Raw genomic sequence first — 19,104 nt, forward strand, 5'->3', positions numbered from 1 at the left:
TGTGTGCATCATGTCTCAGCTAAAGACACTCATGATGATTCGGATGTTGTTCTTGGTACACTCCTTGTCAACTGTCATCCAGCTTCGGTTCTGTTTGATACCGGAGCATCTCATTCCTTCATTTCCGAAAGTTATGCCAGCTTGCACAAGATATCCTTCTGTGATATGCCCTCTCCACTAGTAATTCAAACCCCTGGATCCAAATGGCAAACTTCTAGTGTAAGCCATGGTAATGAAATCCTTGTTGACAGACTTGTATTCCTTGCGTCACTTATGGCCCTCAAGTCTACGGATATTAACGTCATCTTGGGTATGGACTGGATGAAAGCTCATTATACCAAGATTGATTGTTACACTAGGTCTGTTCAACTTACACACCCATCTGGCAAGATAGTCACTGTCTCCACCAGAGTTGCAAAGCGTCAGCTCTATTCTCTTAATGCCAACCCTCTTCCTGACCTTGAAGATATCCCGGTAGTCCGTGACTTTCCGGATGTTTTTCTAGAGGAACTGCCAGGTATTCCACCTGACAGAGATGTAGAATTCGTCATAGATCTTATCCCAGGAACCGCTCCAATCTCTAGGAGACCTTACAAGATGGCACCCTTAGAACTAGCTGAGCTTAAGAAACAACTCGATGAATCCTTGCAAAAGGGTTTCATCCGTCCTAGTTCTTCTCCCTGGGCTTGCCCCGTTCTCTTCGTCAAGAAGAAGGATGGTACGGACCGGATGGTTGTAGATTATCGTCCCGTTAATTTGGTCACGATAAAGAACAAGTATCCGCTCCCCAGGATCAAGGACCTGTATGATCAGCTCGCTGGATCCTCAGTCTTTTCCAAGATGGATTTGAGGTTAGGCTACCACCAAATCAAGATCAGAAATGGGGACATTCCTAAGACGGCTTTTGTCACTCGTTATGGTCAGTACGAGTACACCGCCATGTCCTTTGGTCTAACCAACGCTCCAGCTACTTTCTCCCGCTTGATGAACTCGATCTCCATGGAGTACTTAGATAAGTTCATCGTGGTTTATCTCGATGATATCCTTATTTACTCGAAGAACGAGGAAGATCATGCCGAACATCTTAGACTTGTGCTAGAAAAACTCAGAGAGCACCGCCTTTATGCCAAGTTCTCCAAGTGCGAATTTTGGTTGCCAGAAGTGACCTATCTCGGCCACGTAATCTCTGGTAAGGGCATTGCTGTCAATCCCGAAAGAGTTCAGGCCGTTCTTGATTGGACTCCGCCTGAAACAGTTAAGCAAGTTAGGAGTTTCCTTGGTCTAGCCAGTTATTGTCGCCGCTTCGTTGAGAACTTCTCCAAAGTGGCCAAACCTCTCACGGAACTTCTCAAGAAAGATAAAAAGTTTGAGTGGTCCCCATAGTGTGAGCACAGTTTTCAGGAACTGAAAAGACGCCTGACTTCTGCTCCCATACTTGTGCCACCGGATTTCACTAAGGACTTTGTTATCTATTGTGATGCCTCACGACAGGGACTGGGTTGCATTCTTATGCAAGATCGCCATGTGATTGCCTATGCATCTCGACAATTGCATCCACATGAGGAGAATTATCCTACACATGATCTGGAGCTTGCAGCCGTAGTCTATGCACTTAAGACATGGAGACATTACCTTCTTGGTAAACGTTGCGAGATTTACACCGATCACCAGAGTCTCCAATATATCTTCACCCAACCAGATTTGAATCTTAGGCAAAGACGCTGGCTGGAGTTGATCTCAGATTACGACTTAGGGATTACCCACACCGCAGGCAAGGGGAATGTCATGGCTGATGCGCTAAGTCGTAAGTCCTATTGCAACAATCTCATGTTGCAGCAGGGCCAACCACTTCTTCATGAGGAATTCTGTAAGCTTAACCTTCACATTGCTCCTCACGGATTCCTTTCTACCTTGGTGGAGAAACCTACTCTTGTGGATCAGATCATCTCTGCTCAGAAGCAGGATACGGGAATTTCCCGGATCAAGAGAAACATTAACAAGGGAGTTGGTGGTAGTTTCTCTATAGATGATCGTGGTGTTATTTTCTTTGAGAGTCACTTGGTGGTACCCAAGAATCAACATCTTTGACAATTAATCCTTAAGGAGGCGCATGAATCTCCTCTCACGAGTCATCCCGGTAGTACTAAGATGTATCAGGACCTACGCCAGAGGTTCTGGTGGACTAGGATGAAGAGAGAACTCGCTCAGTTTATTGCTAACTGTGATGTTTGTCGTCGCGTGAAGGCAGAGCATCAGAGACCAGCTGGCACCCTTCAACCTTTAGCTATTCCTGAGTGGAAATGGGATAAAGTTGGTATGGACTTCATCACCGGTTTTCCCAGGACCAAGAAAGGGAATAACGCTATCTTCGTAGTCATTGATCGTCTTTCCAAAGTGGCTCACTTCCTACCTGTTCGAGAGAATATCACTACTAGTCAGCTCGCTGACTTATATATCTCTCGAATAGTGTCACTTCATGGTGTTCCACTAGAGATCAATTCGGACCGTGGTAGTCTTTTCACTTCTCATTTCTGGGAGAGTTTCCAAACTGCCATGGGCACCCATCTTTCTTTCAGTACCGCTTTCCACCCTCAATCAAGTGGTCAGGTGGAAAGGGTCAACCAAATTCTTGAAGACATGCTTAGAGCTTGTGTTATCTCATTCGGTATGGATTGGGAGAAGTGTCTTCCCTTCGCCGAGTTTTCTTATAACAATAGCTATCAATCCAGCCTCAAGAAAGCTCCTTTTGAGGTTCTGTATGGACGAAGATGTCGAACACCTTTGAACTGGTCAGAAACCGGTGAAAGACAATTCTTTGGACCGGATATGATCCAGGAGGCAGAAGAGCAAGTTCGCATCATTCGTGAGAATTTGAAAACAGCCCAATCCCGTCAAAAGAGCCAGTGTGACCGTAGTCATAAGGAAGTGGCTTATGAAATTGGCGACAAAGCTTACCTTCGGGTTACCCCTTTGAGGGGTACCCATCGATTCGTTATCAAGGGCAAGTTGGATCCTCGTTACATTGGTCCCTTTCTCATTCTCGCTAAACGAGGAGAGGTTGCCTACCAGTTGGAACTACCACCACATCTTTCTCGAGTTCATGATGTCTTCCACGTCTCTCAACTCAGCCGTTGCTTCTCGGATCCCATCCGTGGAGTGGACCACGAAACGCTTGATCTCCAAGATAACCTCACATATCGAGAGTACCCTGTTCGCATCCTTGATCAAGCAAAGCATGTCACCCGACGTCATAACATCAAGTTCCTCAAGGTTTAGTGGTCTCATCACTCCGAGAGAGAAGCTACTTGGGAGCGTGAAGATCGTCTTCGACTGGAGTACCCCGCTTTCTTTCCGCCAACCCTTGAATCTCGGGACGAGATTTCTTCGAGTGGGGGCGAGTTGTCACATCCCTAGTTCTGGTATGACCTAGACCAGCTAGTCAGTTGTGCATCATGTTTAAATTCCATTTAAATTTGAAATGGGGATTTGTGAAACCCTCAGAAATCATTTCTGGAAATGACCCAGATAAAAATTGTTTCAATTTGGGCCAAGAAAATGTTCCTGATTTTCTCTAAAAATATTGGCCAGAGGTAAAATCCCAACCAATATTTTTGGGAGCTCAGAAGTATTTATTTTTGGCCATTTGAGTTAATCCAGTAATTATTTGCGTTGGGGAAATATTTTATTATATATGAAATATTGTCCAATAATTCTGATTTTTATTGTGGGGCTTTGGAATAATCCAATTAAGTTCCTACATTAATTTTCAGAAGAAAATAAATTGATTTAGTATTATTACTAAATCAGAAAAAATGTCAGATAAATAGAAAACAGAACAAAAATAGAAAAAAAACCTTACCTGGGTTTCTTACCTGGCGCCTCTGGCCGGCCCATCTCTGTTCTGGCCCAGCCCACCAGGGGCATGGCCGTCTTCCTCCTCTTGCCAGTAGGCAGAGGGGAAGCTGTGCCCGACGCCGTGCGCGCCGGCACGCAGCTGCCTGCCTGGCGTCCTCCTCGTCGCCCTGGAACGCCCGGACATCGCCACGCGCCGCCCCGTACCCCTCACACTCTCCCCAGTCCTCTCCTCTCCCTCGCTCTCTCTCTCACGGCCGAGCGCCACCGCCGCCACCGGCCACTTCTGCCGCGCCCACAGCCACGGCCTCGCCTCCCGACGCGCTCCACAGCTCCTCCGCGATCCCCTCTCCCTCCTCGTCGAGCCACGCACCTCCGGACGGCCTCCATCGTCGCCACCATCGTCTTCTTCATCGCCGGCCGCCGCAGATCTCCACCGCCCGCACGTCGCCGTCCGGCTGTCCCCGAGCTCGCCCTCGACGCCATCGAGTCCGCCGTGAGCCCCTGCATCGATTCCCCCTTCTCCCCTGCCTCCCCGTGCTCTGTAGCCCGCAGCCGCTTGAGCCCGAGCTCCGGCCGCCGCCGTGAGCTCCGCTCCGGCGAGCTCCGGCGCCCCTATAGCCTCCCACCAGCTCTGCTGGATGCGGACGACGACGGGCTACGCCCCGGTGGTCTCCGCGCGTCCATCCGCCGCTCGTAGCGCAAGTCCGGCGAGTTGCCACCGCGGTATTGGTCGCCGCCGGCCAAACTCCGGCGGGCTGACGTGGCTTGCAGTTAGGCGTTAATTACCCCCCTCTGTGACACTGACAATGGGCCCAGCACCACTAACCTAAATTAGATTAGAATTAACCCCTCCTGCTTAACACTATGTCACTGACGTGTGGACCCCACACGTCAGGTTTGACCTGGTCAGCGCCGTTGACTGCTGACGCAGTGCTGACGTCATGCTGACGCAATTATTCATTTTCTGGAATTATTTTTAAACAGGAAATCCCAGAAAATATTCAAAACTTCAAAAATTCATATCAATTCAACCGTAGCTCAGATTGAAATAATTTATATATGAAAAATTATCAGAAAAATTCAATCTATCCATCTGTACCATTTTCATGCATGACAAACCAACCTATACATGCTGTATATGTGAAAACACACTTATGGCATATTTAAGAGCTTATTTTGGAGTTGCGTTTGAATCTTTAGTTCAAATGGACTTTAACCAAATGAATGCTAGTTGCATTAGCTCAAACAACATCACATCTTCGTGAATGTTCATGCATCATATTGTTGCATATGCCTGGGTATTGATTGTCGACACCGTTCCTGCTCGATAGGTACTGCTTCGGAGACCGTTCCAGAGTACCTGTCTGAGGAGCAGTGCTTTCCTTGTTGATCTACCAGGCAAGCAACCCCCCCTTTGTTCATTCCGATACAATCCTACTCTCTCGCTCCTGCTCTCAGTTATTGCATTAGGACAACAACGATTCAACTGCTACTTTATGCTGCGGTAGTTGAACCCATTCCTCTGCATGACCTGTCATTGCCATAGTAAATAGTTAAAACCTACTAGCATGTGTAGGAGTTGATTGAGCCATGTTGTGTTCTTTCCATGCCATGCCTGCTATTGCTTAGAGTTGTGTCAGGTCTGATTCATCGGGAATGAATTGGAATGTTATGATATGTTCTGGTAATGAGAGTTAAGCGTCTGAACACGTTTTGGTAAAGGTAGCGGTGAGAGGCCATGTAGGAGTACATGGTGGGTTGTCTCATTGGGACCGTCCTTAAGAACTGAGTTCTGTGTAAGTTGTCCAATGACTAGCTACTACCACACATTGGGCTCCTCGCACTCCAAGCTCTCTCGGCTTATTAACCGCCTTGATCTCTGTCCAGGAGTTGCAAATAGTTTCTGGTGTTTGTAGGTAGTGCTATTTTTCTACCGAGTGGCACCCGGCAGGGTGGGCTCGGGACAGACTAGGCACAGGTGGCACGGTGTACCAAGTGGCACCCGGATGGTGGGCTTGGGAACCCTGCTCACATCGTTTGGGGCCGTGAGCGACACCCCGGCCGGATCTCCTTGCGGATGGAACCCAAATAGGTGATAAACCTGGACTAGAGTCTTGCGTGGTTAGTTAGGTCGTGGCCGACACCCTCGCCAGGCTTCCGCTTGAAGGTTGCCGAGATACATGACGGGTATATGGTGATAAGTGGTGAGAGCGTGTGTGATGAAGTACACCCCTGCAGGGTTATCATGATCTATTCGAATAGCCGTGTCCTCGGTTATGGACTTCTTGGATGCTTACGTGGTACATAAACAACTTAAAGTGGATACTCTAAAATGCTCAAGATAAGTGTGAGTGCTATGGATGGCCTTCTCGTAGGGAGACGAGGATGAATCCACAGTGGTGTATTGATGTGGTGATTAGTGGACTCGTGTGCGCTGCCTCATCTCAAAGAAGTTTCTCGTTGTCGTAGAACAGGATAGCCACTGAGTCAAAGCTGGCTTGCTGCAACTAAACCCCACCTTACCTTCTTGATACAAATGCATATATGATAGGATCTGATGTAAGTCTTGCTGAGTACCCTTGTACTCACGTTTGCTTTATTTATGTTTTGAAGGTGAGACATCTGTTTCACTAGTAGTACCGCTTGGACTTCGACGAGTAGCTTGTTACCTCAGCTACGATCTTGGTCCCTTGGGAGGGACTTGTAGATAGTCAGGCTTCTCAGCCCTTTTCTTTTGTAGTTGTCTGTACTCAGACATGTGATGCTTCTGTTGCTTGTATGCTCTGAATGATGGGTCATGTGACCCCTGTTTGTATTTATGCTATGTGGCCCTTCTGAGCCTTTATCTATATGAGTTTGCGTTATGTTGTGATGCCATGTTGTACAACACATACTTGCATGTTATGCGTACATGTGACGTGTATTGCTATGTGTGGGATCCGACAATCTAGTTGTTTATCCTTGGCAGTCTCTCTTATGGGGAAATGTAGTCTAGTGCTTCCTTGAGCCATAGTAGTCTGCTACAGCCCGGTTCACCGGAGTCCTGCTAGCCCAGCACTACTGCTTAGGACACTTGACTGGCCGGCATGTGTTTCACTTTGTTCCTGCATCTGTCCCTTCGGGGAAATGTCACGTGGTGACAACCGGAGTCCTGCCTAGCCTGCTACAGCCCGGGTTCCCCGGAGTCCTGTTAGCCCAGTGCTACAGCCCGGATTCACACGCTGCTGACCGACACGCTCGATGTGAATCATGTATGCCTGTTCCCATAGGTTAGTGCTGCTTTGGGTTCACGACTAGCCATGCCGGTCCGGGTTCTCTGTCATATGGATGCTAGCGACACTATCATATACGTGAGCCAAAAGACGCAAACGGTCCCGGGCCATGGTAAGGCGACACTCATGGGGATACCGTGCGTGAGGCCGCAAAGTGATATGAGATGTTACATGCTAGATCGGTGTGACTTAGAATCGGGGTCCTGACATGTTTGGAGTCACTTGATTTTGAATCGCTTGACACATGCGAGCCATGCCTCATGGGCAGGATGACTAAGACCCCGCTTTCAGGTACAATGAAACGGGCAAGTGACTTGTTGGAAATCATACATGCTGATGCGTGTGATCCAATGAGAATTGAAGCATGCGGTGGATATCACTATTTTCTCATCTTCACTGACGATTTGAGTAGATATATGTATATTTGCTTAATGAAGCACAAGTCTGAAACGTTTGCAAAGTTCAAGCAATTTCAGAGTGAAGTTAAGAATCATCATACAAGAAGATCAAATTCCTATGATCTGATCAATGAGAATATCTGAGTTATGAGTTTGGCAAACACTTAAGACATTGTGGAATTGTTTCACAGTTGAAGCCGCCTGGAACACCACTGGGTTATGGTGTGTCCGGACGTCGTAATCGAACCCTATGAGATATGGTGCGATCTATAATGTCTCTTACCAATCTACCGTTTTCATTTTGAGGTTATGCGTTAGAGACAGCTGCATTCACTTTAGATAGGACACCATCTAAGTCCGTTGATACGACATCGTATGAACATTGGTTTGGCAAGAAAGCAAAGTTGTAGCTTCTTAATGTTTGGGGCTGCGATGCTTAAGGCTTCAGCCGGAGAAGCTCGAACCCAAAGCGGACAAACACATCTTCATAGGATACCCAAAGGTGACAGTTGGGTATACCTTCTATCTCAGATCCGAGGGAAAATTGTTTGTCGCTAAGAACGGGTCCTTTCTCGAGAAGGAGTTTCTCTCGAAAGAATTGAGTGGGAGGAAGATAGAACTTGATGAGGTTGTCGAACCTTCACTTCAACCAGAGAGTGACGCAACACAGAAAGATGTTTTCTGTGGCGCCTACGTCTGTTGAATAGGAAGTTAATGATAGTGATCATGAAGCTTCGGATCAAGTTGCTATCGAACCTCGTAGGTCGACAAGGATATGTACTACTCCTAAGTGGTACGGTAATCCTGTCTTAGATATCATGTTGTTAGACAACAATGAACCTATGAGCTATGGAGAAGCGATGGTGGGCCCATATTCTGACAAATGGTTAGAAGCCATGAAATCCGAGATAGGATCCATATATCAGAACAAAGTATGGACTTTGGTGGACTTGCCCGATGATCGGCAAGCCATTGAGATAAATGGATCTTTAAGAAGAAGATGGACGTGGGCGGTAATGTTGCCGTCTATGAAGCTTGACTTGTGGGAAAGAGTCTTTTCACAAGTTCAAGGAGTTGACTACGATGAGAATTTCTCACCCGTAGCGATGCTTAAGTCTGTCGAAATCATGACAGCATTAGTTGTATTTTTCGATTATGAAATCTTATAGATGGATGTCAAAACAAGTTTTCTTACCAGTTTTCGTAAGAAAAGTTGTATGTGATACAATAAAAGGTTTTGTCGATCCTAAGGATGCTAAAAGGTATGCTGGCTCCAGCAATCCTTCTATGGACTAGAGCAAGCATCTCAGAATCGGAATATATGTTTTGATGGAGTGATCAAAGCTTTTAGGTTTATACAATGTTTGCTAGAAACTTGTATTTACAAGAAAGTGAGTGGGAGCACTACAATATTTCTGATAAGTATATGTGGATGACATATTGTTGATCTAAAATAATGTAGAATTTCTGGAAAGCATAAACGGTTGTTTGAAGAGTGATTTTCAAAGGAAGACCTGGATAAAGCTGCTTACATATTGGGCATCAAGATCTATAGAAATAGATCAAGACGCCTGATGATACTTTCAAAGAACGCACACCTTGACATGTTTTTGAAAGAGTTCAAAATAGATCAGTCAAAGAAGGGGTTCTCACCTGAGTTGTAAGGTTTGAAGTTGAGTAAGACTCGAAGATTGACCACGGCAGAAGAAAGAGGAAGGACGAAGGTCGTCCCCTATGCTTTTGTCATAGGCTCTATACGGTATGCCATGCTGAGTACCGCACCAGATGTGTGACTTGCCACATGTCTGGCAAGAGGGTACAAAGGTGATCTAGGAGTAGATCACCAGATAGCGGTCAAAATTATCCTTAGAGGAATAAGGAAATGTTTCTCGGTTATGGAGGTGATAAAGAGTTCGACGTAAAGAGTTACGTCGATGCAAGCTTAACACCTATCCGGATAGCTCTGAGTAGAGATACCGGATACGTATAATGGAGCAACAATTTGGAATAGCTCCAAGTGGAACGTGGCAGCAGCATCTACAATATAAAGTTTTGCGAAATACATAGGGATCTGAATATGGCAAGACCCGTTGACTACAACCTCTCTCACAAGCATAACATGATCAAGCCCAGAACTCTTTGAGTGTTTATCACATAGTAATGTGAACTAGATCATTGAGTCTAGTAGACTCTTGGATGTTGGTCACATGGAGATGTGACCTGTGAGTGTTAATCACATGGCGATGTGAACTAGATTATTGACTCTAGTGCAAGTGGGAGACTGTTGTAAATATGCCCTAGAGGCAATAATAAATTGGTTATTATTATATTTCCTTGTTCATGATAATCGTTTATTATCCATGCTAGAATTGTATTGATAGGAAACTCAGATACATGTGTGGATACATAGACAACACCATGTCCCTAGTAAGCCTCTAGTTGACTAGCTCGTTGATCAATAGATGGTTATGGTTTCCTGACCATGGATATTGGATGTTGTTGATAACGGGATCACATCATTAGGAGAATGATGTGATGGACAAGACCCAATCCTAAGCCTAGCACAAAGATCGTGTAGTTCGTATGCTAAAGCTTTTCTAATGTCAAGTATCATTTCCTTAGACCATGAGATTGTGCAAATCCCGGATACCGTAGGAGTGCTTTGGGTGTGCCAAACATCACAACGTAACTGGGTGGCTATAAAGGTTAACTACAGGTATCTCCGAAAGTGTCTGTTGGGTTGGCACGAATCGAGACTGGGATTTGTCACTCCGTGTAACGGAGAGGTATCTCTGGGCCCACTCGGTAGGACATCATCATAATGTGCACATTGTGACCAAGGAGTTGATCACGGGATGATGTGTTACGGAACGAGTAAAGAGACTTGCCAGTAACGATATTGAACAAGGTATCGGGATACCGACGATCGAATCTCGGGCAAGTATCGTACCGCTAGACAAAGGGAATTGAATATAGGATTGATTGAATCCTCGACATCGTGGTTCATCTGATGAGATCATCGTGGAACATGTGGGAGACAACATGGGTATCCAGATCCTGCTGTTGGTTATTGGCCGGAGAGGTGTCTCGGTCATGTCTGCATGGTTCCCGAACCCGTAGGGTCTACACACTTAAGATTTGATGACGCTAGGGTTATAGGAAAAGTATGTACGCAGTTACCGAATGTTGTTCGGAGTCCCGGATGAGATCCCGGACATCACGAGGAGTTCCGGAACGGTCCGGAGGTAAAGATTTATATATGGGAAGTCCTGTTTTGGTCACCGGAAAAGTTTCGGGTGCTATCGGTAACGTACCGGGACCACCGGGAGGGTCCCGGGGGTCCACCAGGTGGGGCTACCTGCCCCAGAGGGCTGCGTGGGCCAAGTGTGAGAGGGGATCAGCCCCAGGTGGGCTGGTGCGCCCCCCCCCACCAGGGCCCAAGGCGAAGAGAGAAGGGAAAAGGGGGAAACCCTAGGCTCAGATGGGCCTAAGGCCCACCTAGTGGTGCGCCCCCCTCTCTCCCCCCTTGGCCGCCCCCTAGATGGGATCTAGGGCTGGCCGGCACCCCTAGGGGTGGAAACCTAGGTGGGGGCGCAGCCCCTCCCCTCCCCCTATATATACTTGAGGTATGGGGTTGCCCAACACGTGTGATTTGCTCTCCCTGTTGGCGCAGCCCTACCTCTCTCCCTCCTCGTCTCTCGTAGTGCTTGGCGAAGCCCTGCTGGAGTCCCGCACTCCTCCACCACCACCACACCATCGTGCTGCTGCTGGATGGAGTGTTCCCCAACCTCTCCTTCTCCCCTTGCTGGATCAAGGCATAGGAGACGTCACCGGGCTGTACGTGTGTTGAACACGGAGGTGCCATCCGTTCGGCACTAGGATCATCGGTGATTTGGATCACGACGAGTACGACTCCATCAACCCCGTTCACTTGAACGCTTCCGCTTAGCGATCTACAAGGGTATGTAGATGCACTCTCCTTCCCCTCGTTGCTAGATTACTCCATAGATTGATCTTGGTGATGCGTAGAAAATTTTGAATTTCTGCTACGTTCCCCAACAATTAGAGCATTGTCCCATGTGAGGAAAGGATGATGGAGACTATGATTCCCCCACAAGTCGGGATGAGACTCTGGACGAAAAAAAAGAGGGCAAAAGAAAGGAAAAAAGAAAGAAGACCCAAATAAAAAAAGGAGAATGAGAGAAAAAGAGGAAAGGGACAATGTTACTATCCTTTTTCCACACTTGTGGTTCAAAGTAGCACCATGATCTTCATGATAGAGAGTCTCTTATTTTGTCACTTTCATATACTAGTGGGAATTTTTCATTATAGAACTTGTCTTGTATATTCCAATGATGGGCTTCCTCAAATTCCCTAGGTCTTCGTGAGAAAGTGAGTTGGATGCACACCCACTTAGTTTTTTTGATGAGCTTTCATATATTTATAGCTCTAGTGCATCCGTTGCATGGCAATCCCTACTCCTTGCATTGAAATTAATCGGTGGGCATCTCCATAGCCCATTGATTAGCCGCGTCAATGTGAGACTTTCTCCCTTTTTGTCTTCTCACACAACCTCAATCATTATATTATATTCCACCCATAGTGCTATGTCCATGGCTCGCGCTCATATATTGCGTAAAAGTTGAAAGATTTTGAAAAGGCTAAGTATGAAACAATTGCTTGGCTTGTCATCGGGGTTGTGCATGATGAGAGCATTTTGTGTGACGAAAATGAAGCATGGCCAAACTATATGACTTTGTAGGGATAAGTTTTCTTTGGCTATGGTATTTTGATAAGACATAATTGCTTGATTAGCATACCTGGAGTATTACTATTTTTATGTCAACAATAAACTGCTATCTTGAATCTTTCGGATCTGAACATTCATGCCACAATAGAGAAAAATACATTGAAGAGTATTCTAGAAAGCATTCCACATCAAAAATTATGTTTTTATCATTTACCTACTCGAGGACGAGCAGGAATTAAGCTTGGGGATGCTGATACGTCTCCAACGTATCTATAATTTTTTATTGTTCCATGCTATTATATTATCTGTTTTGGATGTTAGTGGGCTTTATTTTACACTTTTATATTTTTTTGGGACTAACCTATTAACCCAAGGCCTAGTGCAAATTGCTGTTTTTTTGCCTATTTCAGTGTTTCGCAGAAAAGGAATCTCAAACCGAGTCTAAATGGAATGAAACCTTTGGGAGCATGATTTTTGGAACAAACGTGATCAATATGACTTGGAGTGGATGTCAAGCAACCAACGAGGCGGCCACGATGTAGGGGGGGCGCCTACCCCCCTGGGCGCACCCTCCCCCCTTGTGGCTCAACTGACCTACTTCTTCCTCCTATATATGTTCACATACCCTGAAAACATCCAGGAGCACCACGAAACTCTATTTCCCCCGCCGCAACCTTCTGTACCCAAGAGATCCCATCTTGGGGCCTTTTCCGGAGCTCTGCCGGAGGGGGCATTGATCAGGGAGGGCCTCTACATCAACTCCATGGCCCCTCCGATGATGTGTGTGTAGTTTACCTCAGACCTTCGGGGCCATAGTTATTAGCTAGATGGCTTCTTCTCTCTCTCTCTAGATGTCAATACAAAGTTCTCCTTGATTCTCTTGGAGATCTATTCAATGTAATCTTCTTTTGCGGTGTGTTTGTCGAGATCCGATGAATTGTGGGTTTATGATCAAGAGTATCTATGAACAATATTTGAATCTTCTCTGAATTCTTTATGTATGATTGGTTATCTTTGCAAGTCTCTTCGAATTATCAGTTTGGTTTGGCCTACTAGATTGATCTTTCTTGCAATGGGAGAAGTGCTTAGCTTTGGGTTCAATCTTGCGGTGGTCGATCCCAGTGACAGAAAAGGAAACGACACGTATTGTATTGTTGCCATCGAGGATAAAAAGATGGGGTTTATATCATATTGCATGAGTTTATCCCTCTACATCATGTCATCTTGCTTAAAGCAATACTCTGTTCTTATGAACTTAATACTCTAGATGCATGCTGGATAGCGGTCGATGTGTGGAGTAATAGTAGTAGACGCAGGCAGGAGTCAGTCTACTTGTCACGGACGTGATGCCTATATACATGATCATACCTAGATATTCTCATAACTATGCTCAATGTTGTCAATTGCTCGACAGTAATTTGTTCACCCACCGTAATACTTATGCTATCTTGAGAGAAGCCACTAGTGAAACGTATGGCCCCCGGGTATATTTTCCATCATACAAGTTTCCAATCTATATTATTTTGCAATATTTACTTTCAATCTATATCATAAAAATACCAAAAATATTTATCTTATTATTATTATCTCTATCAGATCTCACTCTTGCAAGTGGCCGTGAAGGGATTGACAACCCCTTTATCGCGTTGGTTGCGAGGTTCTTATATGTTTGTGTAGGTACGAGGTGACTCGCATGTGGTCTCCTACTGGATTGATACCTTCGTTCTCAAAAACTAAGGGAAATACTTACGCTGCTTTTCTGCATCACCCTTTCCTGTTCAAGGGAAAACCAATGCACGCTCAAGAGGTAGCACACCCAAGGGCGATCCCGTGTTTGAGCTTAAACCATTACCTGATACTCTTAAATATTTTTATCTTGATGAAAAGAAGATATATCCTGTTATTGTTAGTCCTAACCTTTCAGATCAAGAAGAAGAGAGATTATTGAAAACTCTGAAGAAGCACTGCTCTGCTATCGAATATACTCTTGATGATCTTAAGGGCATTAGTCCCACTCTATGCCAACACAAAATAAAATTGGAGAAAGACGCTAAACCTGTTGTTGATCACCAACGACGGTTAAATCCTAAGATGAAAGAAGAGGTAAGAAAAGAAATACTAAAGCTTCTGGAGGCAGGTATAATTTATCCTGTTGTTGATAGCTAGTGGGTAAGTCATGTCCATTGTGTCCCTAAGATGGGAGGCATTACTGTTGTTCCTAATGATAAAGATAAATTGATCCCACAAAGAATTGTTGCAGGTTTTAGAATGGTAATTGATTTCCACAAACTAAATAAAGCTACTAAAAAGGATCATTACCCTGTCCCTTTTATTGATCAAATGCTAGAAAGATTATCTAAACATACACATTTTTGCTTTCAAGATGGTTATTCTGGTTTCTCTCAAATACCTGTGTCAAAAGAGGATCAAGAAAAGACCACCTTTACTTGCCCTTTCGATACCTTTGCTTATAGACGTATGCCTTTTGGTTTATGTAATGCACCTGCTACATTTGAAAGATGTATGACTGCTATATTCTCTGACTTTTCTGAAAAGATTGTTGAGGTTTTCATGAACGATTTCTCCGTATATGGAACTTATTTTGATGATTGCTTAAGCAACCTTGATCGAGTTTTGTAGAGATGTGAAGAAACTAATCTTGTCTTGAATTGGGAGAAGTGCCACTTTATGGTTAATGAAGGCATTGTTTCGGGGCATAAAATTTCTGAAAGAGGTATTGAAGTTGATAAAGCTAAAGTTGATGCTATTGAAAAGATGCCGTGACCTAAGGACATTAATGGTATAAGAAGTGTCCTTGGTCATGCCGGTTTTTATAGGAGGTTCATTAAAGACTTCTCAAAAATTTCCAGGCCTCTGACTAATCTCTTACAAAAAGATGTTCCTTTCGTCTTTGATGATGATTGTGTAGTAGCATTTTAAATACTTAAGAAAGCTTTTATTTCTGCACCTATTGTTCAGCCTCCCGATTGGAATTTACCCTTTGAAATTATGTGTGATGCTAGTAATTATGCTGTACGTTTGTTCTAGGACAAAGAGTTGATAAGAAATTAAATGTTATCCAATATGCTAGTAAAACTCTAGACAGTGCCCAAAGAAATTATGCTACTACAGAAAAAGAATTTTTAGCAGTTGTATTTGCTTGTGATAAGTTCAGACCTTATATTGTTGATTCTAAAGTAACTGTTCACACTAATCATGCTACTATTAAATACCTTATGGAAAAGAAAGATGCTAAACATAGACTTATTAGATGGGTTCTCCTACTACAAGAATTTGATTTGCATATTATTGATAGAAAGGGAGCTGAGAACCCCGTTGCAGACAACTTGTCTAGGTTAGAGAATGTTCTTGATGAACCACTACCTATTGATGACAGCTTTCCTGATGAAAAATTAGCTATCATAAATGCTTCTTGTACTACTCCATGGTATGCTGATTATGCTAATCACAATGTTGCTAAATTTATACCACCTAGTTTCACATACCAGCAAAAGAAAATGTTTTTCTATGATTTAAGACATTACTTCTAGGATGACCCACACCTTTATAAAGAAGGAGTAGATGGTGTTATTAGACATTGTGAACCTGAGCATGAACAGGAACAAATCCAACGCAAGTGTCACTCCAAGGCTTATGGAGGACACCATGCTGATGATAGAACTGCACATAAGGTATTGCAATCCGGTTTTTATTGGCCTACTCTCTTCAAGGATGTCCATAAGTTTGTCTTGTTTTGTGATGAATGTCAAAGAATTGGTAATATTAGTAGACGTCAAGAAATTCCTATGAATTATTCACTTGTTATTGAACCATTTGATGTTTGGGGCTTTGATTATATGGGACTGTTTCCTTCCTCTAATGGGTATACACATATTTTAGTTGTTGTTGATCATGTTACTAAGTGGGTAGAAGCTATTCCAACTAGTAGTGCTGATCATAACACCTCTATTAAGATGCTTAAAGAAGTTATTTTTCCGAGGTTTGGAGTCCCTAGATATTTAATGATTGATGGTGGTTTACATTTTATTCATGGTGCTTTTCGTAAAATGCTTGCTAAGTATGATGTTAATCATAGAATTGTATCTCCATGTCATCCACAGTCTAGTGGTCAAGTAGAATTGAGTAATAGAGAGCTTAAATTAATTTTGCAAAATACTTTTAATAGATCTAGAAAGAATTGGTCCAAGAAATTTGATGATGCATTATGGGCCTATAGAACTGCATATAAAAATCCTATGGGTATGTCTCCATATAAAATGGTTTATGGTAAAGCATGTCACTTACCTCTCGAACTAGAACATAAGGCATATTGGGCCATTAAAGAGCTCAATTATGATTTCAAACTTGCCGGTGAGAAGATACTATTTGACATTATCTCACTTGATGAATGGAGAACCCAGGCCTATGAGAATGCCAAACTAGTTAAAGAAAAGGTTAAAAGATGGCATGACAAAAGGATACAAAAACGTGAGTTTAATGTAGGTGATTATGTTGTCATACAACTCTCATTTAAGATTTTTTGCATGAAAACTCCTCTCTAAATGGGAAGGTCCTTACGTTATCGAGGAGGTCTATCGTTCTAGTGCCATAAAAAACAACAACTTCGAAGGCACAAATCCAAGGGTGGTGAACGGTCAAAGAATCAAATATTATATCTCAGGTAATCCTATAAATGTTGAAACTAATGTTATTGAAACCATAACCTGGAGGAGTATATAAGGGACACTTTCCAGAATGTTTCAGCCTCCAAAAAGGAAGAGGTATGTGGTACGGTAAGTAAACCGACTCCAAAACAGTTCTAATAGCAATTTTTCTCTGTTTTGGAATATTTAAGAAAATAGGAAAATAAGAAGCAGTCCGGAAAGGAGACGAGGCATCCACGAGGGTGGAGGGCACGCCCCCTGCCTCGTGGGCAACTCGTGTGCCCTCTAGAGTTTGTTTTCTTGCACAATACTTCTTTTGGTCAGTAAAAATTCATTATATAATATCCCGAAGGTTTTGACCACCGTACCACGCAAATATCCTTTGTTTTTGTTTTGAGCTGTTTTCTGCCAGAGTTGTCAAGGCCAGGCATCATGTCGTCCCCCTCCTCCAACAATAAGGGCAACGATGCTTGGCTAATGAAGATAGAGATGAAGAGAGAAGAACCCGGGGAGATCAACAAGGATGATGGGATCAAGAAGTGTGACGCCCCAAGACCGGAGCTTCAGATGCCTTCCAGGGTTTCCGGGTTTCGTCGTGTGTTTTGTTTGGTTCATTGCTTTCAGCTTTACATCATGTCATCATACCATCATGTCATTTTCTTTTTCTTAACTCAACTAAATAAATGGCATGGATCTTTGATCCATTTAAACCGAGGGAATTCACATGGTGATTCTCTTTATAACATATCCTCCTGATATTAGGGAACTATTATAAATATTCCATTACTTGGAATCACCCATAACACATTTGCACTACTCTTCAACTCTTCTTCGATCCGACTCAACTTCATATTTTTTTCCTTGTCATCTCTCTCTCAAGCCACACCCATGCATCATCACATCTCACTTCCTTCTTTTTTCATGTCTTTGCAAGTGACTTTATTCCTCCTCCTTTAATGTTCATCATTTCCCTATAAATCTTGCATCTTTCCTACACCCTCTCTATCAGATTTCATCCCATTCAAAGTTGTTTTGGTCAGGTTCGAAAATGATTGAAGTTTGAGAATAGTTCAAACTCTAATTATTTATCTACCTTCTAAAAATGCCTCAGCAATTTACTCAAACCCTACATAAATCAAGGGTTCTAGATATATATTTATATACCTCATATCTCTAACCAAAAACCCCTGGATTTTCCCCTTTGTTGGTTGTTTATTTATATAAACAATAAATTATAAAGGAAAGAATTTGGAGGGAGAGAGAGAAAGCAGCCAGGCCGGCCTGCTTCCTCGAGGCCCAGCAGGCCCATCTACCCCCCTTCTAACCCTAGGCCCACCTAACCCTCTAATCTAATCCCTCATCTCCACGATCCCCTCTTCCTCTCCTCTCGTCTCCCTGCTCTCGCCGCCAGAGAGGAGCGAGACCGCAGCCTCTGCTCGATCTCCCTGTCCCTCTCTTTTCCCCCAAGCCGCCACTCTCACACACACACGCATCGCACCAGGGGCCTCGATCCCATCTCTCCCTCGCAGCCACTCCCTTCCCTCGATCCCATCTCTCCCTCGTGCTGCACCCGTCGCCCCGATTCCCTCGGCCTCGTCCTCTCGGCCCCGCCACCAGGACCCGTAGCTCCGCCGCCTAGCGCAGCCACCGCTGCCTCTCCCATACGCCGCGCCACCTCTCCTCTTGCTTCTCCTCGCAGAGCCCCCCATCACCAGCTGCTCCCTCGAACGCTGCCAAGCGCTGCCCCTTGGCCGCCGTGCCGCCTCGCCTTCCTCCCAGCATTGACGAGCCTGCTCCACCACACCTCCTTCCGTTCCCTGCACCGCTGCATCGCCGGAACAGCACCCACTCCTCTGCTCCGGGTCCAGGCGTCCCGCGGCCGACGCACCTGCATCACGCCAAGTACCTACACCGCACCCTTGATTCTGGCAAGGCCCTGCTACTGTCGTGGTTTTCCCGTGACAAACAAAACGGGCACGCCGCCTCCCCGCCATGGTGTCGTGCCCCTTCTCATCGTCGTTGTCACCGTGACCCCTTTGTTGGCCGCCAAGACCACCTGGTGCTGCTTTGTTTTGGTTCGCCAAGTTCCGCACCGAAACATCTTCACGGTCGACTATGTTTGGTTGTCCCGACCGGAACCATCAAGTACTCGACAAACAATGGCG

Source organism: Triticum urartu, chromosome 5A, assembly GCF_056163025.1.
Source record: "Triticum urartu cultivar PI428250 chromosome 5A, HENAU_Tu73, whole genome shotgun sequence".
Taxonomy (NCBI): domain Eukaryota; kingdom Viridiplantae; phylum Streptophyta; class Magnoliopsida; order Poales; family Poaceae; genus Triticum; species Triticum urartu.